Raw genomic sequence first — 24020 nt, 5'->3', positions numbered from 1 at the left:
CCCTGGTCAGGGAACTAAGGTCCCACATGCCGCAGGGCAGCTAAGCCCACATGCCACAACTACTGAGCTCTCACGCCTCAACGAGAGAGCCTGCGTGCCGCAAACTACGGAGCCCACGCCCCCTGGAACCCACGTGCCACAACTAGAGAAGAGAAAACCTGCACGCCGCAGCTAGAGAGAAGCCCAAGCGCCGCAGCTAGAGAGAAGCCCGAGCACTGCATCGAAGAGCTGTGCACCCATGCGCCGCAACTGAAATCCGACGCAGCCAAAAATAAATCTTTGAAAAACAAAGCAAAAAAACAAAATAAAAAAGGATACAGTCTTCTTAAAAAAAAAAGAATGATGATGGCTCATCAAGGAAAATGCAGGCTCAGTTACTTGAAGAAAGTGGACCCATGGAGCAGATCTGTAACGGTGCCTGCAGACCCAGCAACACTGACAAATACCCATCATCCTTCAAGTTCCAGGTGACCTCACCTGCTCCACCTGTCCCCCTTCCCCCACAAGCCATGGCTCTAGACTGGCAGATTGCTTCCCATCACTGCAGGACCACACCTTTTCCAGGTCATCCATTTTGACATGGAATCATTCACTTCTTTATCCTCGCGCGCGCGCGCGTGCGTGCACAAGCATGTGAACACAGGCACCTACCTGTTTAGTTGCACCTAAGCTCTTAGGAGACTTGTATCTCATCTCACATCTGCCCTATGACCCCCACCTGTCAGATTAACCAGGGAGATGGTTTTGCACATATTTTCTCCCGTTCCATAGGCTGCCTTTGCATTTTGCTGCTTGTTTCGCTGTTCAGAGCTTTTTAGTTTGATGTAAGTCCACTCACTTATTTTTGATTACGTTGCTTGTGCTTTAGGGGTCATATTCAAGAGCTCATTGCCAAGACCCATGTCAAGGAGTTTTTGCCTGTTTTCTTCTAGTTTTATGGTTTCAGTTCTCATATTAAGTCGTTATTTATTTTGAGTTAATTTTTGTGAGCACTATAAGAGATGGGTCTAGTTTCATTCTTTTACACGTGAATATCCAAATTTCCCAGCACCATTTATTGAATAGACTGGCTTTTCTCCACTGAGTATTCTTGGCTCCAGCTTTGTCCTTTTTTTTCAGGATTGCTTTGGCTATTTGGGGTCTTTTGTGGTTTCAAATAAATTTATGATTTTTTTCTACTTCTGTAAAAAATGCCGTTGGAATCTTGTTAGACATTACATTGAATCTAAATGTAATTAAGATGAGAATTTAATTACATTACTAAAATGAGAAATTATGAATGATATAAGTAACCAAAATATTTCCTGTTGAAACATGAAAACATGATTTCCAAATAGATTCAACTTGTAATATGTCTCTGAGAAGTAAGAAGTGGTTTTAGTTTCTGTGGACTGTTGAATTGCTCTTTACATAAATATTTCCTCTATCTTAAAACAAACCGGAACGGCTTCTGAATGACATTGACCCCTTCAGCGTGGGAAGGTAGTCTTGACAAACTTGCTTCCAAGGCTGCCTCCAAGGTGATTCATTCCGTCAAGTCTATAGTATCTCCAAATCTACATGTCGAACTTCAGGATTTCGTTTTTTCAGTTCCTTCTCAAGTCTATCTACTTCATCTCCTAAAGTATCAATAATATTTTCTCCATGTTTAAGCGTAAAGGTCTCTAGTTCTTCAGGAGTCTTCACTTCTTGAACTTCTTGTAGCATTTAGTCAAAATCTTGTTTTTCCAAATATGATCTTGTAACAACTCGTCCATCGAAATCTACTCCTGCCTTAAATCTTACGTTCCCTAATCCTAGATCTGTGTCTTTAACATCACGAATTGCGCTTACTCATGGGTCGTTCTCCAGGAGTTCAAGTAAGAACAAGTTGTACTTGTTCTGGCTGGCTGGATCGCCCTAAGAGTGCTTCCCTGTTAGTGTAGATGAGGAACGCTGAGACCACACCTAATAAGGTGCCCACACCCAAAGAACCTAGGCTGTCGTACAGTGGATTGCCTGTTATAGAAGCAAGGCCCATACAAGTGGCTGCTTTGTCACTCCCAACGCTGCTGCAGTGTTCTCCAATAATATAACATTTGTACTAGGATCATGACTTTCCATTACACAATTGCAAAATGACATTTCTTTGGCCCGAGCGCACTTACGAAGCTCATTTGCAGCAACAAGGCTGGGGCAGGGGAAGCAGATGCTGAGAATCCTGGTTCCTGCTGAGGGGAGCCTCTGTCTGGGGGGAGGTCGTGGCTTTACTGCTCTGTGGGGTTAACTCCCTGTTCATTAAAATTAACCAGCTACGGTGAGGATGTGGGGAAAAGGGAACCTCCTACACTGTTGGTGGGAATGTAAATTGGTGCAGTCACTGTGGAAAACAGTATGTTATTGAATTTCTTGTTTCGGTACTTTGCATGGTATTTTTCATAAAATGACTGGTAATTTTTTTGTTTAAAGTCTGAGCCTACTGATAGGAATGATGATCTGAGTTTGAACCTTTCAGGTGATGACATGGGAAGCTTGACAATGACTTTAATCAAGAAGGCAGAACTATGTGCTAGAGACTGTGGTCCTGATGATGCTACGGAGCCCTGACTGCAGCTCTGCCTGGAATTGGTACTAACTAGTCTTTTCAAAAACGCAAGCAAAACAAAAACAAAAACAAAAACAAAAATGCTGTTTGCTGCTTAAGCGAGAAAGAATCAGGTTTAAGTCACTGGCAGCCAGGAGTGACCTAGAAAACTATCTTCTCCAAGCCTTTTGGAATTTTTGCCTCCTGTCTGGCACCTGTTACCATGACAACCGTGCATACTGTAATGAGCTGGTCCCACGAGTAAAGGAGGTGAAGAGGCAGCTTATGGTGTTCATCTCCTGAAGCTTTATCAACTGCAGTGTTTTGAGATTAGCTTCTCTAGCCATGACAGACTTCCAGATGTTTCAAAGATCCCGAATGACCAGATGTTACCCTTAAAAAGGACAGCCTATCTGAGGAGAATTTAAACCCCATGTGCACAGGGAGCAGTACAGGAAGAATCAGCAAAAGCGTGTGCACACTGTCCTGGGACATCTTCCTTATTTCCTAGGTGTGAAGACTCTGCTTTGGGATTTCCCCCTTATTCCTGAGGTGTCCGCTCTAGCCTGGGATGTCTCCCTGATTACCCATGTGTGTCTACCCTGACCTGTGGCCTCTGCCCTAATTCCCCACTTTGTCTGCTTTGATCTGGGATGTCACCCTAATATCACCCTTTGTCTCCCCTGAATAAGATTTCTCCCAAATCACCCAAGCATGTCTAAGCTTACCTGGGACGCCTCCCTATTTCCCCAGAAGCGTCTACTCTAACCTGAAATTTCTCCTTAATTCCCCAACTGCTTTACTCTTTCCGGGATGCCGCTCTAGTTCCCCAGGTGTGTCAACCCAACCTAGGGTGTTTCCCTAATTCCCCAGGTGTGACTACTTCAACCTGGGCTCTTTCTCTAATTTCCTAGTTGTGTCTACACTGACCTGATATGTCTCCCTAATTTCCCGGGTTCTTGCCCCATTTGAAAAATGCATTTCTCAAAGAGGCAAAAGAGGCAAAAACTGCAAAAAAAACAGGTACAAAATTTATTATCAGAGACATAGCACAACATGTGGGAGAGCACACAGAGAAACAGTTTATGCAGGACAGAAGCAGGGCAGGGAAGTGGTGTGGGCGTCCTCCCTAATGAGGAGGAGTGCAGTAGAGAGGTGGCTAAGTCACTCATATAGGGGCAGTTCTTCTGGGTCTTCGTGTACCTGTGACCAGTTATCCTGTTTCTTTTCCACACCTGACATGTCCTAGGCTCTCCCAATATGTGTGTGCGTGTTTTTGCCAAGATGGTCCAGCATAGAGGCCTGTGGGAGGCTTGACAACGCCTATTACGGGATGGCGCTCGCTCTCTTTTCGACCCCGAGGACCCTTCCTACGCATGTACAGTCAGGGAGGTTTCCTTGACCTCAGGAGTGGTAGATGTGGTCGTCTTATCTCTTTACTCCAGCAGGGCTCAGCTCCTGCCATTAGCCTTGTTCTTGGAGTGTCCGGGGGAAACAAAGCTCCAGTTCACTCTGCTTGACCAACACCAGCTTCTCTGCCCCGGGGCCCACTTACCTCTTACCTCAATTCTGGTTCCTCTCTCTAATTACCCTGGCGTGTCTATACTCACCTGGGATAGCTAATATCTGTCTGACCTAGAATGTGTCATTAATGCCCTAGGTATGTCTACAGTGACAAGGAAGACTCTAATTCCCCAGGTGCTTCTGCCCTGGCCTGCAATGGCTCCCTAATTCTTCAGGTGTGTCTACACAGAACTAGGATGTTTCACCAAATTGTCAGGTGCATCTATCCTAATTTTGATGCCTGCCTAAACATGCTTGTGTGTCAGCAGTAATCTAGGATGTCTGATTCCACAGATTTGCCTTCTATGAACTGTGATGCCTTTCTATTTCCCCAAGTGTGTCTTCCCCAACAAGGAATGTCTCTTCTGTTCCACTGAAATGTCAGTCATAACCAGGGGTGTCACCCTAACTCCCCAAGTGTAACTATTCTGAGCTGGATTATCTCTCTAGTTCACCAGGTGTGTCTACCCTTACCTGGCATGTGTCATTTTTTTTCTTCCCCGTGTCTCTATTCTAACCTCACACGTCTCTCTAAATCCCCAGATGTGTCTACACTGGCCTGGGAAGTCTCCTTTATTCCCCAGTTGTATTATCAATAATGTCTCACCTAATTCCTCAGGTAGGTCTATACTGAACTGGTATATCTCCCTATTTCCCAAGATGCGTTTACACTGATGTGGGATGTCTCCCTTATTCCATATGAGTTTCCATCTTGACCTGGGATGTCACGGTAATTTCCCAGGTGTGTCTCCCCTAACCTTTAATGTCTTGCTAATTCTCCCAGCTTGTCAACCCTGACTTGAGACCTCTCCGTTATTCCCCAGTTATGTCTACTCTGACCTGAGTTGTTCCCTTAATTCCCTTGGTGTGCCTACCTTGACCTTAGATGTCTCTCTATGTCCTCTGTGTCTTACCTCTCACCTGTGATGTCTCCCTAGCTCCTCAGGGATGTCCACCTTATTGTAGGATGTCTCCTTTGTTCTGCATGTTTAACTGCCCTGATCTGTGGTGTCTCCCTCCTTCACCTGATGTGTCTACACTAACCTGAGATGTCTTTCTAATCCCAGGTATGTCTACTATCAAAAGTAAATTTAGTGAATTTTTCTTTATATGAATATTTTATTGAGTGAGAAGCAAAGTTTTTGGAAACAGGGAAACATCCCAATTGAAATGGCTAAGAAACTTGACTCTCAGTAGCTCCAGGTAGCTTATAAAGCACGAACCTGCAAGTACATTCATTGTTTTCTGTTGTGCTTTGCTTACCAGACACTTAACATCTCTTTTCATCACATGAGCTTACTTGACTGTAGCTGATTAGCTTGAAAGCTGTAATGTCGTTCTGACATGAATAAGCTTGAGTTTTGTTCAAGATCAGAGTCAGAATTTCTGGACTCAGGACAGTTTTAAATTTTGGTTACATAACTATGGGTCTTTTTTAAAAATTGAAGTATAGTTGATTTAAATATTGCACTAGTTTCAGATGTACAACATGGTGATTCATTATTTTTATAGATTATAATTCATTTGAAGTTATTATAAAATAATGGCAATATTTCCCTGCACTGTACAATATACCCTTGTAGCTTATTTATTTAACACAGTAGTTTGTACCTCTTAATCCCCTACCCCTATCTTGCCCCTCCACCATTCCCTCTCCCCACTGGTAACCACTAGCTTGTTCTCTGTATCTGTGAGTCTCTTTCTGTTTTATTATATTAATTTGTTTTATTTTTTAGTTTCCAGATATAAGTCATAACATACAGTATTTGTCTTTCTCTGTTTGACTTATTTCACTAAGCATAATACCCTCTAGGTCCATTCATGTTGTTGTAAATGACATCATTTCATTCTTTTTTATGGCAGAGTAATATTCCATGCTATATATTTATCTATATACACGTATATATGTATATATATATATATACTCTACACTAGATATATATAATAAGTACTATAAATACCATATACATATATATATATCACATCTTTTTTATCTATTCATCTGTTAATAGACATTTAGGTTGCTTTCATATCTTGGCTATTGTAAATAATGCTGCTATGAACATTGGGGTGCATATATCTTTTTAAATTAGTGTTTTCATTTTCTTCAGATATATACCCAGGAGTGGAATTGCTGGGTCACATGGTAGTTCTATTTTTAGTTTTTGAGAAACCTCCATACTGTTTTCCATAGTGGTTGCACCAACTTACATTCACACCAACAGTGTACTGGGCTTCCCTTTTCTCCACATCCTTGCCAGCATTTGTGATTTGTAGACTTTTTGATGACAGCCATTCTGACAGGTGTGAGGTGGTAGCCACTGTGGGTTTGATTTTTCTTGCTCTGATGATTAGCAATATTGGCCATCTGTGTAGCTTCTTTGGAAAAATGTCTATTAGGTCTTCTGCCCATTTTTAAGTTGGGTTGTTTGTTGTTTTGATATTAAGTTGTATGAGCTGTTTATATATTTTTGGATATTAGCCTCTTATCAGTCATATCATTTGCAAATACTTTTTCCCATTCAGTAAGATGTCTTTCATTTTGCCAATGGCTTCCTTTCCTGTGCAAAAGATTTTAAGTTTAATTAGGTCCCATTTGTTTATTTGTACTTTTGTTTCCTTTGCCTTAGGGGACATATCCAAAAATATTGCTATGATTTATGTCAAAGAGTGTTCCGCCTTGTTTTCTTCTAGGAGTTTTATGGTTTCTATCTCACATTTAAGTCTTCAACCATTCTGAATTTATTTTTGTATATGGTGTAGAAAATGTTCTAATTTCATTCTTTTACATGTAGCTGTCCAATTTTCTCAGCACCGCTTATTGAAGGGACTGTCTCAAGGTATTTTCTGATTTCTTTGATTGTTTTCATTGACCCACTGATTTTTTAGTAGTATGTCGTTTAGTCTCCACATGTTGTGTTTTTCCCATTTTTCTTCCTGTAATGATTTCTAGTTTCATACCATTGTGGTCGGAAAAAAATGCTTGTTATAATTTCTCTCCTCTTAAATTTGTTGAGACTTCTTTTGTGGCCTAGCATGTGATCTATCTTGGAGATCATTCCATGTGTACTTGAAAAGAATGTGTATCTGCTCTCTTTGGGTGGAACGTTTGTAGATATCTATTAAGTCCTAGTGGTCTAATGTGTCATTCAAGACCACAGTTTCCTTATCGATTTTCTATCTGGATGATCTGCCCATTGAAGTAAGTGGGGTGTTTTTTTAAAAAAATTATTTATTTATTTATTTATTTTTGTCTATGTTGGGTCTTCATTGCTGCACGTGGGGTTTCTCTAGTTGTGGCAAGCCGGGGCTACTATTTGTTGGTGTGTGGGCTTCTCATTGAGGTGGCTTCTCTTGTTGCAGAGTATGGGGTCTAGGCATGTGGGCTTCAGTAGTTGTGGCACGTGGGCTCAGTAGTTGTGGCTTGCAGGCTCTAGAGTGCAGGCTCAGTAGCTGTGGTGCACAGGCTTTGTTGCTCCACAGCATGTGGGATCTTCTTGGACCAGGGCTCAAACCTGTGTCCCTTGCATTGGCAGGTGGATTCTTAACCACTGTGCCACCAGAGAAGTCCCATAAGTGGGGTGTTAAAGTCCCCTACTATTATTGTACTACTGGCAATTTCTCCCTTTATGTCTGTCAATGTTTGCTTTATATTTAGGTGCTCCTATATTAGGTGCAAATATATTAATAAGTGTTATATCCTCTTCTTATAAGGACCCCTCTATCATTTTATAATGCCCTTCTTTGTGTTTTGTTAGAGACTTTGTTTTAAAGTCTATTTTGTCTTATATGAATATTGCTCTCCCCACTTTCTTGTCGTTTCCATTTGAATAAGATAATTTTTCCCATCCCTTCACTTTTAGTCTGTGTGTGTCTTTAGTTCTTAAGTGAGTCTCTTGTAAGCAGCCTATAGATGGGTTTTGGTTTTTATCCAATCATCAACTCTATGTCTTTTGATTGGAATATTTAGTCCATTGACATTTAGAGTGATTACTGTTAGGTATGTACTTATTGCAGTTTTGTTACTTGTGTTTTAGTTGTTTCTGTAGTTCTTTAATGACCTTTTCTTCTTCTTTTAGCTTCTTCCCTTGTGGTTTGATTATTTTCTTTAGTAGGAGTATGCTTGAGTTCCTTTCTCTCTAGTTTTTGAGTATCTATTGTAGGCTTTTGATTTGTGGTAACCATGTGATTCATATATATTGCCCTAAACCTACTTGTTTTAAACTGGTAGTCAATTGAGTTCAAAAACATTCTAAAACATTCTAAAATAGCTACACTTTTTAAATTTAACTTCTTACACTTTTTTTTTTTAACTTGTTACACTTTTTTTTTTTAACTTCCCTCTCTGGACATCTGAAGATCATGAACCAGAATCTCAGTAGGTTCTTCTGATGATTCTTGTTCATGTAGTTTTTGTTGTTCAATTCACATGGAGATCATTTGATTAGTCAATGACTGCTGAAAAGCACTGAGGACACATGAGAAAATACAACACAAAAGGGATATTATTAATATGATTAATAGGAGGATAATATCAAGTGTTTTAAAAAATACTCCAAAGCCAAGATGTACATTTGCCCAAATTTAAACAACTAAAGTATCAAATGGGGAACTACCATACGACCCAGCAATCCCACTACTGGGCATATACCCTGAGAAAACCATAATTCAAAGAGAGTCATGTACCACAATGTTCATTGCAGTTCTATTTACGATAGCCAGGACATGGAAACAACCTATGTGTCCATCAACAGATGAATGGATACAGAAGATGTGGCACATATATACAATGGAATATTACTCAGCTATAAAAAGAAACGAAATTGAGTTATTTGTAGTGAGGTGGATGGACCTAGAGTCTGTCATACAGAGTGAAGTAAGTCAGAAAGAGAAAAACAAATACTGTATGCTAACACATATATATGAATCTAAAAGAAAAAATGGTTATGAAGAACCTAGGGGCAGGACAGGAATAAAGACGCAGACATAGAGAATGGACTTGAAGACATGGAGAGGGGGAAGGGTAACCTGGGATGAAGTGAGAGAATGGCATGGACTTATATATACTACCAAATGTAAAATGGATAGCTAGTGGGAAGCAGCTGCATAGCTCAGGGAGATCTGCTTGGTGCTTTGTGACCACCTAGAGGGGTGGGATGGGGAAGGTGGGAGCGAGACGTAAGAGGGAGGAGATATGGAGATATATGTAAGTGTATAGCTGATTCACTATCTTATAAAGCAGAAACTAACACACCATTGTAAAACAATTATACTCCAATAAAGATGTTAAAAAATATATCAAGTGGGTTATAATTGGATTCATTTTTTACTTTTCAAAGTCAATCTGCATTGTTTTGCATAATTTTTAATTGGCTCCTGATTTTTCTGAGTTATTTATATCAGCAAAACATGATGTATTAACAATAATGTATATTTCTTCCTGTTCAGATAGTAAATAGTCTGAGGCTATGCAATTATTTAATATATAACTCTGGTAAAGAGTTTATAGATTCTCATTGTAATTTTAGATATTTTGAAACATATAAGGTCACCCCTAATGAGTTTCAAGTCTTTAGTTAAATACACCTGGGGAATTCTGGAGAAATAATTTTTAAGTTTAGGCATTCCTGGGCAACTAGATCAAAACCCCAGTTTATAATAGAAACATCTTGGGAATTAGAGAGACATCCTCATCAGTATAGACACACTTGGGGAATTAGGCAGATATACCAGGTCAAAGTAACACACCCATGTTACAGGAAAACCTCACTGGTCAAAGTAGACACACCAGGGGAACCAGGTACATCTCCTAGGTAGGAATAGTAGTTTTGGGGTTTAGAGAGAGATTCTAAGTCAGGGTAGACATATATGGGATGTAGGGATCACACTGGGTCATATTAAACTCACCTTGGGATTATGGAGACTCCCCATGTGAGTGTAGACATACCTGGGGAATAAGGAATACAACCAAGGTCAGAGTAGACACACCTGAAAAACTAGGTAGACTAGGAATTAGAGACAATCCAATTCAGTAGAGACACACCTGTGAAACTGGAGTGACACCCAGGTCAGAATAGACACTCCTGGGTAGAGACAATCCAGGTAAGAGTAGTCAGATGTGGAGAAGAAAAAAGACATTCTTTGTAAATGTACACACAATTGTTTATTAATTAAGGAGACATATATGTTCAGGTTATACACACCAGAGTAAGTATGGAGGCATCCCTGATCAGAGTATAGAGAGCTGGGGAATTAGAAAGACATACAAGTTAAAAGTACTCACACCAGAGGAAACACAGACATTCTCAAGGTCAGTGTGGAAATACTTCTTTCTCCAAAGAAGACATACAGTTGGCCAATAGGCACATTAAAAGATGCTCAACTTTGCTAATTATTAGAGAAATGCAAATCAAAACCACAATGAGGAAAACCTCCCACCCATCAGAATAACCATCATTAAAAAGTCTACAAATAACAAATGCTAGAGAGGGTGTGGAGAGAAGGGAACCCTCCTACACTGTTGGTGGGAATGTAAATTGGTGCAGCCACTATGGAGAACAGTATGGAGGTTCCTCAAAAATCTAAAAAACAGAGTTGCCGTATGATCCATAAATCCTATCCTGGGCATATATCCGACGATATAGAAAAGATATATGCACGCCCATGTTCACAGCAGCACTATTTACAATAGCCAAGACATGAAACAACCTAAAAGTCAATCAACAGAGGAATGGATGAAGAAGATGTGGTACATATATACGGAGTGGAATACTACTGAGCCATAAAAAGAATGAGATAATGCCATTTGCAGCAACATGGATGGACCTGGAGATTATCACACTAAGTCAGAGAAAGGCAAACATCACATGATATCAGCTCTATGTGGAACCTGAAATATGATACACGTGAACTTATTTACAAAACAGAAACAGACTCACAGACATAGAAAACAAACTTATGGTTACCAAGGGGGAGGGGTGGCGGGAGGGATAAATTAGGAGTTTGGGACTAGCAGGTATGAGCTACGGTGTATAAAATAAACAACACGGACCTACTGCATGGCACAGGGAACTATAGTCAATAGCTTGTAATAACCTAGAATGGAAAAGAATCTGAAAAAGAACATATATATATATATATAAAACGGAACCATTTTTCTGTACACCAGGAACTAACACAACATTGTAAATCAACTATACTTCAATTTAAAAAAATTCATCTAATGAGTAAGGTGTGGGCTCCAAGCAGAACCCCATGTTGATACCCAGTGAAGGGAAAGCAAGTAACAACAGACGTCCCCCAGAGCCCTCTCCCAGCCTCAGCCCACCTCCTCTGCACTCCTGGGAACATGGGAGCTCACGGCAGCCTGGGGGCAGGTCTGTGACTCTGCAGGCAGGAACCAGGGAAGAGCAGAATGCAGCATGTGGGCAGTCGTGCTGGGACCCAGCATGGCTGATGCCCGGGGATGAGGGGTGCAGAGCTCTGAGGTCCCCACCCTTCCTGTGGCTCACCTCAGGAGTCTGACCCTCGTCCATTCCCTCCTCCCAAGTTGCTGCAGCGAAAATAACTGTGTGTTTCCCGCACGCTCACGGCTGCTTCCTGCTCATCTGCAGAACATGGTGCACCAAGATTCTAGCGCCCCTCAACCTCCACGGGGGCTGAGAAGCCCCTGCAGTTTGGAACTCGGGGGAATAGGCTCAGTTTGGGCGTTTACGCACCTGCCACGTTGTTTCAGAACCACTGAAAACAGCCCAGGAAAATCCACCACCAAGAACACAAAAGCTTCCACAGAGACCATTCTGTTACCAAGAGGAGCATTTGGGCGAGGAATCTATCCAGTGAGTGAAGGCTTTCGAGTGTAGGTTCCTTCTCTTCTGAAGGATGGTTCCGACCCACAGGGCCTGGGGCTGTTTCTCCTTGAAGTCTGGGCAGCCAGGATCTCGGGTGATGGGTCACTCTGAGCTTGAACTTGAGACTTTGATGAAACTTGTCCCATCTCCAGCCCATGGCGCCCTTCCTCCTTCACTTGTCTTGATCTCAGCTGGAAGAAGGGAGACTTGAGACATTCTGAAAACTGCAGTGTTTGCTTTGCTCATTCCCAAGAAAAGGGAGCCAGAAAAACTCATTTTGGGGGAATTTAGGAAGCTTGGCTGTTGGCTCCATCTAATGCCCAAAGCTCATTGTGAGTCTGATGAGGTGACAGGTTCGCACAGGTGACCACGGACCAGCCGCTCCAACCCTCCCCTGGCGCCCCGTCCCTCCTGCCCTGCAGAGACCTGGGTCTCTGCCTCCCCTCCGTGGGCTTCTCATCAGCAGTGCCTGAGAAAAGTCCATCCACACTGAACACGTTATTTCTCTGCCACACCCCTTAGCTACAGGCTACACTTCGTTCTCCACCCACAGAGGACCTTCCAGGGAAATGCGTGCGCAGGAGAAGGGTTTCACGTGGCATCTGAAGTGTGTCTCCTCCTGGTGTTCCTGTCGCTGTGGTCACCCCACCCGCCCAGGTGGGCTGCGTGCAGGGGCTCAGGGGAGCATCGCAAGCGGTGCCCCGTCCACGTGCCCAACCTCCTCCTAATAGATACCTCCGACCGTGTTTAGGAACAAACCCCATGGGGCATACTAAGAATTACTTGTTATTTATCTGAAATTAAAATTTAATTGCTCCCCAGCCAGGGGTCTCCTACCAGCCCAGGGTCTCTGGTTGGCAGGTGTGTGGGACCCTGTGGGCTGTGGGGAGAGCAGGTGGGGCATGGGCACCAGGTGGTCTCGGGGCTGGAGCACAGCCGATCCCTGGAAGGTGTGGGCAAAGCCCGGTCACTCACTTCTCTCCTGCCCTAGCCCTGTGACCTGAGGCCAGCTCTGTGAAGACAAACCTGCTACCATGGGTGGCACTGAGTAGCAGCTGCCCTTTCAACAGGGCATGAACTGCCTTCCCGATGTCCTCCCCCGTGCAGGGGTGCAGGTACTGCAGGACACCTGCCCATCTCACAGCTGGGTCTCAGCAGCTGGACCCCAAGTTGGGGAGTTTGCAAGGCTGCTTCCAATCCAGAGAGGTCTGGGTTGGATCCCGGCTCACTCCCTGTGAACACGGACTGTCCCTCCACCTCTCCCCAGGAAAGGGCTATGGTTGGTACATCTCCTGCCATGATGGGTTGGGGCAATCATGGCAGCGCACATTCTTAGACGCGGCTTTCAGACCCTGGGCTTGGGGCTTTATTGTACAATCCCATTCACCCCCTCGGTCCCCCTGGGGCAGGGGCCAGTCCTCTTCTCCATTCACAGCAGAGGAAACTGAGGCTCAGGAAGAAGGAGCAGCGTGATGTGCTGGGAGATACAAAGCAACCAGCTCTCCTGTAAGACACCCTGACTCACAGAGCTTCCTGTGTTCCCTGGGGTAAATACTCCCAACACATCTGATTTCAGCAGTTTAAGAGCTGGTTCCCCAAAACCCCAAACAGCTAACAATCTGTTCTCAGAGGCTGGTGTGAAAAATGTCATTCAGATCTCTGCCCGTTTTTTGATTGGGTATTTTGTTGCTGTTGAGTTCTCTATATATTTTGGATATTAACCTCTTATTGGATCTATGATTTGCAAATATTTCTCTCATTTGGTAGGTTATTTTTTCGTTTTGTTGATTGTTTCCTTTGCTGTGCAGAAGCTTTTTAGTTTGATGTAGACTCATTTGTTTATTTTTGCTTTTGTTTCCTTTGCCTAAGGAGACAGATCCAGACACATCCAGAAAAGATAACGCTAAGACCGATGTGGTGTATGTATGTACACCACACACAATGAAATACTATTCAGCCACGAAAAAGGTGAACTCTTGCCATTTGCGTTAACATGGATGGAACTCCAGGGTATCATGCTAAGTGAGATAAGTCAGATGGAGAAAGACAAACACTGCTTGATTTCACTCATATGTGGAATCTAAAAAGCAAAGAAAGAAACAAAACAAAATAAATGAACGAGACAAACCAAACCAAAACAGAAACATAGATACAGAGGACAGAGCAGTGGTTACCAGAGGGAAAGGGGTTGGGGGGGTAGGGAGAGTAGAGGGGATCATGTGTGTGGTGAGGGATGGAGACTAAAATTGTGGGGGTGAGCACACTGTAGAGTATATAGAAGTATAGTGTTGTACACTTGAAACTTATAGAATGTTATAAACCAGTGTTACCCAATAAAGCATAATTTTTTTTTAAAAAGCAGCTGGTGTGAGCGTCACAGCACCCTGGTGAAAGCCGAGGGCACACAGCCCGGGGAGGGAGAGCTGGAGCTCCACTCAGCTCCTTGGGACCCCTCCATCCCCAGCACCCAGCTGCCCCTGCACTGCTCTTGGGACATGGCCTGGCCTCAGGCTGCTGAGCCAGATGTGCTCATATCACAGGGGGGTGAAATGGCGTGAGGCCAGCAGATGCCAGCTTGTGAGAGCTGATTTTTACATCTTAAATTTTCAGGAACTCTATGAGCCAGTTGGTAGCTTAAAAATGAGTCCTGGGGGAAAATATCTATGCCACAGAAAACTGACAAATGCTATGAACGTCTCCCCCACCCCACAGGGACAGTTGTCAAACACTTAGCATCACGACTCTGCCTTTAACCGACGACAGTGTCGGGTGTGGGGTGTGACTGGGCTCCCGAGATTCCGCTCAGAGACGTGGTGACACTCCCTGCCCCGGTACGATCGCACTGAGGGCCACGTGGACACCACACTTTGCTCAGCTCTGTCCCCTCCCAGCCTGGCTCCTGGCCCCTCACCAGCTCTCCGAGAGAGCCTCTGACCGCATGGCTCATCCCCAGGTCCTCACCGCAGCATCTGCTCCTGGGGCCCAGGTCAGGCTGGCCTCCTGGACCCTACGGCCGTGCCCTCCACCAGCATGCAGCTGAGTGTGTGCCAGGCGTCTTTGCCATTGATGGTGATGTTTTCATTGTTCTGTGTGATTCTGGTTGGCTTCCCCCTAAGGGGGCACAGTCAACAAAAGCGAGAATATTGCAGCAAAACCAACAAACTAAATACCGTGTTCACAGGATGGCTGTAAAGACAGTGGTGAAGTTGGCTCCACAAATAGGTACAGAGGATGGATGGTATGAAACGGGTGGGGGGAAACCAGTTGTATAAACGGAGAAAGAAGACTAAGTCCCCACCCACACCGCTAGCAAAGGTGGGATCTAGGTGGATTACAAACCTACATAAGAAAGGAAATAAAGCAGCAGGTTATATAGGACGCTGGTGAACGTGGAGCTGGCAAGTATATTTTAAACAAATTTAAAACGTATCAGCCAGATCGTTAAATGATTAAGTTTCTTACATCTAAGTAAGGATGTCTGTTCATGAAGGAAATCATGGAAATTAACAGACCACTGACAGGTGGGAGAACACGTTTGTAATGCTTGAAACTGGTAAACAGTCAACACTAGAATGCACAATGTAACTGTGAAAATCAACAAGAGAAAGAGAGAATTCCCACAAATGGACGTGAAGCTATTAACAGATAATCATCAGCAACTGAAACCTCAAAATACTAACGAGCTTGTGTCAAGGTGCTCCAAATCGGTGGTCATGAGGGACATGCAAATGAACCCTGCAAAGCGATACCGTTTACACCTAATAGACGGGCAGCAGTTAGGAAACTGGCAACGGCCAGTGTTGCCGGGGAGATGGGGACACAGGCACTCCAGTGCCCGGCAGGCGGGAGGGTAGAGGGAGCACCCATCCTGGAGAGGAACCTGGCATTATTTAGTCAGACCAAGTACAGGAAATCTCTATTAGCAGGGGTCCCCCCTCCCCTGCCCCCAAGCATGAGTCTGGGGAGATGCTGACACAGGCCCACGAGGGACACGTAAGAGGATGTTCTCTGAGCGTGTGTGTGGTGGCCGGGAGTTGGAGGCTACCTGGGAACGTGGAGGGAAAATGTGGTGGGTGCCTGACCCCGAGCAGGATGCAGCCCGAAAAACAAGGCAGTCGCTGTGCACTTAGCGACGTGAGCATCTGGTCACAACATAACTATTTGTGGGACTTCCCTGGTGGTCCAGCGGTTAAGACTCCACGCTACCAATGCAGGGGGCCTGGATTCAATCCCTGGTCAGGGAACTAGATCCCACATGCCGCAAGTAAGAGCCCACATGCCGGGCTTCCCTGGACACGGGTTCGAGCCCTGGTCCGGGAAGATGCCACGTGCTGCAGAGCAACTAAGCCCGCGTGCCACAACTACTGAAGCCCACGCGCCTAGAGCCTGTGCTCCGCAAGGAGAGGCCACCACAATGAGAAGCCCGCACACGGCAACGAGGAGTAGCCCCCGATCGCCGCAACTAGAGGAAGCGCACGTGCAGCAACAAAGACCCAATGCAGCCAAAAATAAATAAATAAATAACATAAAATAACATAATTATTCATAAAAATAAAGTGTCATAAACAGAATGAAAATATATGCCCACAAAACAGCAGTGGACATTTTACAAGAACACATTCGAGTAAAAAGATAGTCATTAAACACAGTTCAAGGATGTCCTAGGAGTGAAATCTTAGGAAAGAGTCTCAATAAACACACTCAAATTAATAACATAAAAGTTTCATAAACATTAAATACCAGTAAACACAATTCTGTGATTTCCTAAGAGCAGAAGAGGAATGGATTAAAGGGGAATAAAGAAACAATCAAACCAGACGGAATCCACCTGCAGAAAAATGACACGGAATCTGCGCAGTGTGATTAGTTCACCACATTTGTCTTGAGGTCCGATAAAGAAGGTGAAGATGGAAGCAGTGAAAGAGGGGCTGTGAGACCAGCGGAGGCCCCTCCAAAGTGGACATCATTCTTTTTATGCCCCATCAGCACAAGAGAACAGTGGAGGCCCCCCCACCTCAGGCCTGCCCCGCCCTTCCACCCTGGCCCCGCCCCTCAGGCTTGCCCCCGCCCCCAGCCTGGCCCCGCCCTCATCCCCCCACCTGGGCCTTCCCCACCTTGCACACAGCACACCTGCCATGAGCTCAAATGATCTGGCAATGGGTGGGATGGCCTCTCCTTTGCGGGGTGCAGTCCGGAGACTTCACAACCCTGGGTCTGCACAGGCCTGAACAGGGGGTCCGAGGCCCCTTCACTGGTGCAAAGCCAGACCCTGTGGAGGTGGGCGGGTGTGCAGCTCTAGGACCCCGGGCATTTGCTCCCTGTGTCCACTTCCCCACTGTCCTTCCTCCCGTCCACCTGTAGGGAGCCCCGGGAAGACCAACGTCGTCCTGTCCCCCTCCTGGGGAGGAGCCTACAGGGATGGGGGTCCCACAGTTCCCTCTTCAAAGCCCCCAGCCCTGCACAGGCCTTCGTGCAGGGAAACATCAGGACATCGACATTCTGTGCGCAGAGACCGTTCTGTGGAGACTAAAAATGACGGATGGTGGTTGAAGCCAGGTCAGTGGTGTCAGCGATGTTTTTCTGCATTTCTCATTGTGTTTCAATTTTGCCTCAAATACAAAGAGTTTAGAGTCAGGATGATGGGGCCCCGTGTGCGGAGGTGGCCTTGAGAGAAGGCGAGGGGTCGGCAGGGTGGGCGCCGGACTGGAGGCGACTCCCTCTCCGGGTTTCCAGGGTGGGCGGTGCTGCGGGAGTGGTGGCGCCTCTGAACCTCAGGCGTTCCTTCTGTACGACCAGCCCGGCGGGGTCCACCTCCCGGGGCTCTGGGTGTCATGTCCTAAGCTCTGTGGAATGTGTCCACTTTCATCCATCTGCACTGCTACCCTCCCAAGCGCTGTCACCTTTGTCAGGTTACCTGCAGGCTCCTGACTTCCGCCCACACCTAACACATTCTCTGCTCGGCCAGAGTCATTAAAGACTGAACTGAATAAAGTCATCTCCTCGCTTAAAATCCCTTCAGTGGTTTCCCTCTGCTGCCAACCTCAAATGCGGTAAAGGCAGGATCTAGGCAGGAAAGTGGAGACTGGGTCACACCCGCGGTGGCAGAGCTGGGAGGGCAGGGGGTGGCTCGGGCTGGAGGGGCAGAGACCGTGGGTGATGGCAGAGAAGAGCCACTGCAGGGCCAGCTCCGCGCAGCTCCCGGGGCCGGGGGCCGGGGGGGCGGGGCCCAGGAGCAGCCTGGGCGCGGGACCACCGCCCACCATGGAAGGACCCCTGGGGACCCCAGCACTGCGGCGGACGGCACCAGCAGGGGTGGGAGCCCGAGGAGGGGGCTCTGCAGGGCAGCTGGGGGAGCTGGAGGGAGACCTCCTTGCTCAGGGGCCCCTCCCACCTCGGGTCCCGCGGAGCCCCGGTGGTCAGGAGCTGGCAGGGTCCTGCGCAGGGGAGCGCGTCCACGGACCCCAGCCCCCGATGCAGAGCCAAGCAGGATGGGGGCTGGGGCGTTGTGTCAGCAGGAGATCCAAGCACTGAGGCCGACAGGGCCCTGAGATGTCCCCCCGCCCCCTCCCCAGCACGGGCTGTGATCCGGCCTCGCTGGACCCTGTGTGTCCCCAGTCACCGTGTCCCTCCCCCTCAGGCCCTGGCCTCCTGCCCCTCTGCCCTCAAGCCTGCCCTGCTGTCCTGGTGGGCCTTCCCCAGCCCTCCTGTCTCTGCTCCAGCCTCCCTCCCCCGGGAAGTGCTCCTGCCCTGTGTCCCTGAGGTCACGTCCCCCGGGCTGTCCCCTCCTTCATCCCACTCAGCACAGCTGACAAGGTAACCTCTGGTCCATACTGTCCCCTCTAGACGCAGTGCTTGTGTTCAGGGACCACCCTTCACTGCTGCCTTGCGCACAGTAGGTGCTCATTAAATACTTGTTGGGTGAATGGGTAGTGGGTTACTGGGGTCTTAGAGCTGGGAGAGGGATCTGGGTCTGGCTGGGGCACCTGCAGCAGCCCCGGTGTCACCCTGGGCAGTCCCTGGGGGAGCCAACCCTGGCTACGCAGAAAGCCGCCTATGACAGGAAAGGAATAGACAGAGGGGCTGGCGCTGCTCAGGGAGCCAAGAAGCAAGTAGGGGCCAGAGCCAGAGCGACACTGCAGAGGCGTTCCTGCTGCGAGGAGCCCCGCCCAGCACCCGGGGCCAGCAGCTCATGGGCACTCCGTCGTGGCGAGTGTGAAAGTGGACCCTGCTCTTCCTAATGCACCTGGGGGCTGCCAGGGAAGTGGGGGGCACGGGGCTGGTGGCAGGAAGCATCTGGTCCACAGAGGACAGAGGATGGAGGGGGTCATCCATAGGTTACCCTCCCTCAGCCCTGGACAGGAGGGAACAGTGACGGGTGTCGTCCCCTCACCCCTCTCCACCCCCATCCCACTAGGGAGGTCTGATCCACGCTCCCCAGGTCCCCTGCTGCCGTCCTGGTCCAGGCAGCTGTCCCTTCCCACCTGGACGACCACAGTGGCCTCGCTGTGCAGTCGAGGCCGTCACACATCCACGTCGAGTTGTGTGAGTTCAGATACGTGCCCTTGGGAAGAAACCAAGAGGCGGTGCCGGTGGGGACGCTGCCCCGAGGGTGAGACGCGAATGGCTCCTCCCTTACATGGTGGATTCGTGCGCCATGTGGGCTGCGTCCCGGCACAGAGCGTGCTTGGGCAAAACTGCCTTTACAAACCTCTGAGATCAGCCATGAAACCCAATACCCAAAAGCTTTGCAAGACGCGTACAGAATAGATGCAAATGTATTCAGAATGCAAAATACATACTGAAACGAACAGCGTGTCATAAACAGTACATGTGTACATTTCATTTTACAGCTCAATTTGATTTCTCTCTTTTTTTTTCTGGCAAAATGCATATATTTGAATTCTTAGGAATTAAACGTGGATTTGGTGAGAACATAGTCGTTCAGTCTCGGAAGGGCCAGCAGAGAACAGGCTCCACTTCACACAGCGCAGACACAGCCCGGCAGGTGCACATCTCACATCAGGCACAGGAACCGGTGATGCTGTCACCTGGCCCGGCAGCTCCACGGGGGAAGCCCCATGCGCTGGGGCTGTCGTGAGCCGGGCACCGTCTGAGCACTTTCCACGCAAGGCCCACTCGACCTGCAGGACCCGCGGGAGGCAGGTTTATCGCTGTCCTGTCACAGACAGGATGCCGTGACATTCAGCTCCTGCCCCAGGAACACAGCCAGTGAGTGAAAGTGAAAAGTGAACATTAGCTTTATCCCTGCTAACCTTTTTTTTTTTTTTTTTTGCGGTACGCGGGCCTCTCACTGCTGTGGCCTCTCCCGTTGCGGAGCACAGGCTCCGGACGCGCAGGCTCAGCGGCCATGGCTCACGGGCCCAGCCGCTCCGGACGCGCAGGCCCAGCGGCCATGGCTCACGGGCCCAGCCGCTCCGCGGCACGTGGGATCTTCCCGGATCGGGGCACGAACCCGCGTCCTCTGCATCGGCAGGCGGACTCTCAACCACTGCGCCACCAGGGAAGCCCCCTGCTAACCTTTAAAGTTCAGATACTATGTTCCCAAACAATTTGTCATAAAAGATGAATAGCTTAGGGCAAAAGCCCCTTAAAACTTGCTAACTTTCAGAAAAATGAAAAATCAAAATTCAGGTAAAGAAATGTTGCTCTGTGTGCCCTGAGTTAGAGTGTGTACTTTTTTTTTTTAACAAATCTGGGGGCCGGAGGTCAGTTGTGGTAATCAATTAAGTAAAGCCTAGAGTCCCTCAGAAAAATAAACAAGGTGCTTTATGCTAGATGTAAAAATAAATCTGAGTGAAAAACCACAGTAGGAATAAATGATCAGCTGTTAATGGTCATGTAATAAACTATCGATATTGTCAGCTCTATTCCAGTCCGCAGAAAAACGAGTCTGGTTTGCAGCTAAACAAATCAAAAGAATAAATGAACACACAGGGCCTTGGTGCTGCTGCATTTCCCTGGTGATTTTCTTCTGCTGTGTGTCTGACTGTCATGACTAAAGACACTGAGGACAGAACATTCTAGAAGGTTCTGGCATGTGCCCAGCGTCGGCCGAGTCTGCCTTCCATCCTGTGCAGGGAGGGGCAGGTGGTGGCACTGCCCCGAGGGAGTCCTGCTGCATGGTGTCTCAGGATGGGGGCAGGAGGGTCTGTAGGTCCCTCCACAGCCCGATGCTGCTCCCGCCAGGTCGCTGCAGCTGCCCCAGCCCCCAGGAACCTCCCTGAGCCAGGTCCCCTCCCACCCTCTTCCCCTGCAGCCAGGCTGGGATGCTCAGAGACCCAGAATGTCAGGAGTGACATACAGGAAACCGTCACTCCCCTCTAGCTCTCCTTTCTGGGGCTTCTCCAGTTAGGATAACAAGCTCTAAAAGCCTTCGGAATCCTGCCAGGAAAGCACAGGGTGGAAACTTTACGTGCAAAACTGTCTATTTATTCCTGTAGTAGACTTATTATTTTTTTTTGAAGTGTGGCTTTGCTTGCAGTATAAGCCTAATTAGAACCCCGTAGCAATGCGTTCCAAACCACAAGGACGAGAGCAGGGATTCCCAATCTCTCTCTTGCCCACACACCCTCTGTACTTCTGCAGTTACCTGTGCATTTGTGGCAGTGGGTGAATGGTTATTGCTGATGAGCATTTATCAGGGACCCCAGGGCTCTGCTAGAAGCCAAGAAACCAGGAACATGTAAGGGAGCTCCTTCCCTCAGGGGGCCAAGCACAGTTGGGGAGGAGGATGGTCCCAGTATCAGAGAGATGTGAAGTTGGGCTGAGCACAGATGGCAGAAGCACGGGGGCTGGGGAGGGAGCTCAGGAAGTGTGCAGTCAGGAATGCCCTCAGAGATGCGTGAGGTGATGGCCGGGGACTCTCTAGGGTGGAGCAGAAGTTCTGCGGAAGGGTGTCCAGGTTGTGGGCACAGTGGGCAGAAGGATGCTATAAAGGTTTTGGTGCAAATGGCATTTCCAAAGTTATCGGTCCATTGATGTGGTGGGAAGGGGCTATGATGACCTGGTGCTCAGAACCTGCCTCTGCACAGCCCACTTATTTCTCTCTCCCAATTTCTCTCGGGCTCAGAAGAATGAAGTGGGGGTGGGAGGGACAGACATGGGTTATCAACTATAACTTTGTCAGTGACAGAACCAATTTCTAATTGGCTTAAAAAAGGGGGAGGGGCTTCCCTGGTGGCACAGTGGTTAGGAATCTACCTGCCAATGCAAGGGACATAGGTTTGATCCCTGGTCTGGCAAGATCCCACATGCTGCAGAGCAACTAAGCCCGTGTGCCACAACTACTGAAGTCCATGCGCCTACAGCCCATGCTCCGCAATAAGAAAAGCCACCACAATGAGAAGCCTGTGCACCGCAACGAAGAGTAGTCCATGCTCACTGCAACTAGAAGAAAGCCCACACGCAGCAACAAAGACCCAACACAGCCCAAAATAAATAAATAAAATAAAACATTTAAAAAAGTGGGGGAGTTATTGGCCCACTTCACTGAAAAGTACAGGGTATTGCTTTCAGGTGTGGCTGGATCCAGGCACTCTGGTGCTGCAGTCAGGATCTTCTCTCTCCTTCACACTGACTGTGTGTGTGAACAGGAATCCACTGGAGAACCAGCCCTGGGGAATGAAGACAGACCTTCTCTAAAACAGGATGGAGCAGGCATCTCAATGACCAAGCACAAGAAGTCCCTGTCTTTTTTGGAAACAGAGATTGGGGAATGCACAGCAACAGTGAGAGCATGGTGACACCCCAGCGCAGCTGGGGTCCCCAGTGTCCCCAAGCAGGAGAGCCCTTGACAGCCTTGAGTCAGGTCCTCCATCACAGAGAGATGTCTGGGGTGGGGGAGGTGTTGACCCTCTAGGTAGGGAGGGGTCGGCAGGAGGACTGAGTAGGCACTGACCTGCCAGCTGGGGCTGAGGAGAGACCTCCTCCCCAGAACAAGGTGCGATCAGGATGGCGAGTTCTGGGAGACCCTGACCCAGAGGCATCAGGTCTCCCAGGCAGCGTCCTACTCCATCCCCATCCTGCTGCTTCCTCCTCTCTCCAGACTTTCCTCAACAAGAGGGATCTACCTTTCTTTCTTTTCTTTTTTAAATAATTAATTAATTTATTTTTGGCTGCGTCGGGTCTTTGTTGCTGCGCGCGGGCTTTCTCTAGTTGCGGCGAGCAGGGGCTACTCTTCTTTGTGGTGCGTGGGCTTCTCATTGCGGTGGCTTCTCTTGTTGCGGAGCACGGGCTCTAGGCTTGCGGGCTTCAGTAGTTGTGGCTCGTGGGCTCAGCAGTTGTGGCTCATGGGCTCTAGAGTGCAGGCTCAGTAGTTGTGGCGCATGGGCTTAGTTGCTCCGCAGCACGTGGGATCTTCCTGGACCAGGGCTCGAACCGGTGTCCCCTGCAATGGCAGGTGGATTCTTAACCACAGCACCACCAGGGAAGCCAAGGGATCTACCTTTCATTCTTTTATTATTCGTCACCTCTGATTCCCCAGCGCCCCCACTCATGGAGCTGGACTGTAAGGGCTTCAAACCCGTTTCCAATGTGGAGCTTCCTTCTAGAGGGATGTTTTCAAATACACACCCAAGCTCCCCAGAGATGACTATTAAATGGTGGAGTCATGGACACGACCTTCATGTAAAGTACCTTTAACCGTAAGAGTTATACACACACATGCACACTCACACTCACACCTGTTTCTAAATATTTAGAAAAAAGTCGCAACCCTTGCCTTTGAAGGACCCCTGAGGCTTTTACGCTCTCTTACAGACTAAGTGATTTTGAAACACTCAGTAACAAATTAGCAGTGTGTAGAGCTATATTTCAAAATGACTTTCTATTTATTTAATTTGTTGGCTTTTATAACTTGCAGCTCTCACCAGGGCTCTGAGCTTCTTTTTGATGACTGAAGAAATTGTTGGTACCCAGTTTGCTGAGGGCATCCATCTTCACCCCTTTAAAACTACCTTCTCCACAGATTGTGTAGGATTTTACGAGGTTCACCATGACAAATTATTGTTCAAATGACAAAACGG

General features: G+C 47.4%; 1 pseudogene; it reads right to left on the bottom strand.

The window, feature by feature from the left end:
* Positions 1–1519: 1519 nt before the first annotated feature.
* LOC132532257 (proton-coupled zinc antiporter SLC30A9, mitochondrial-like) overlaps positions 1520–24020 on the bottom strand; it is an 81114-nt pseudogene continuing 58613 nt past the window's right edge.

This window comes from Lagenorhynchus albirostris, chromosome 14 (genome assembly GCF_949774975.1).
Source record: "Lagenorhynchus albirostris chromosome 14, mLagAlb1.1, whole genome shotgun sequence".
NCBI lineage: Eukaryota > Metazoa > Chordata > Mammalia > Artiodactyla > Delphinidae > Lagenorhynchus > Lagenorhynchus albirostris.
This window is presented reverse-complemented; position numbering and strand designations above follow the sequence as displayed.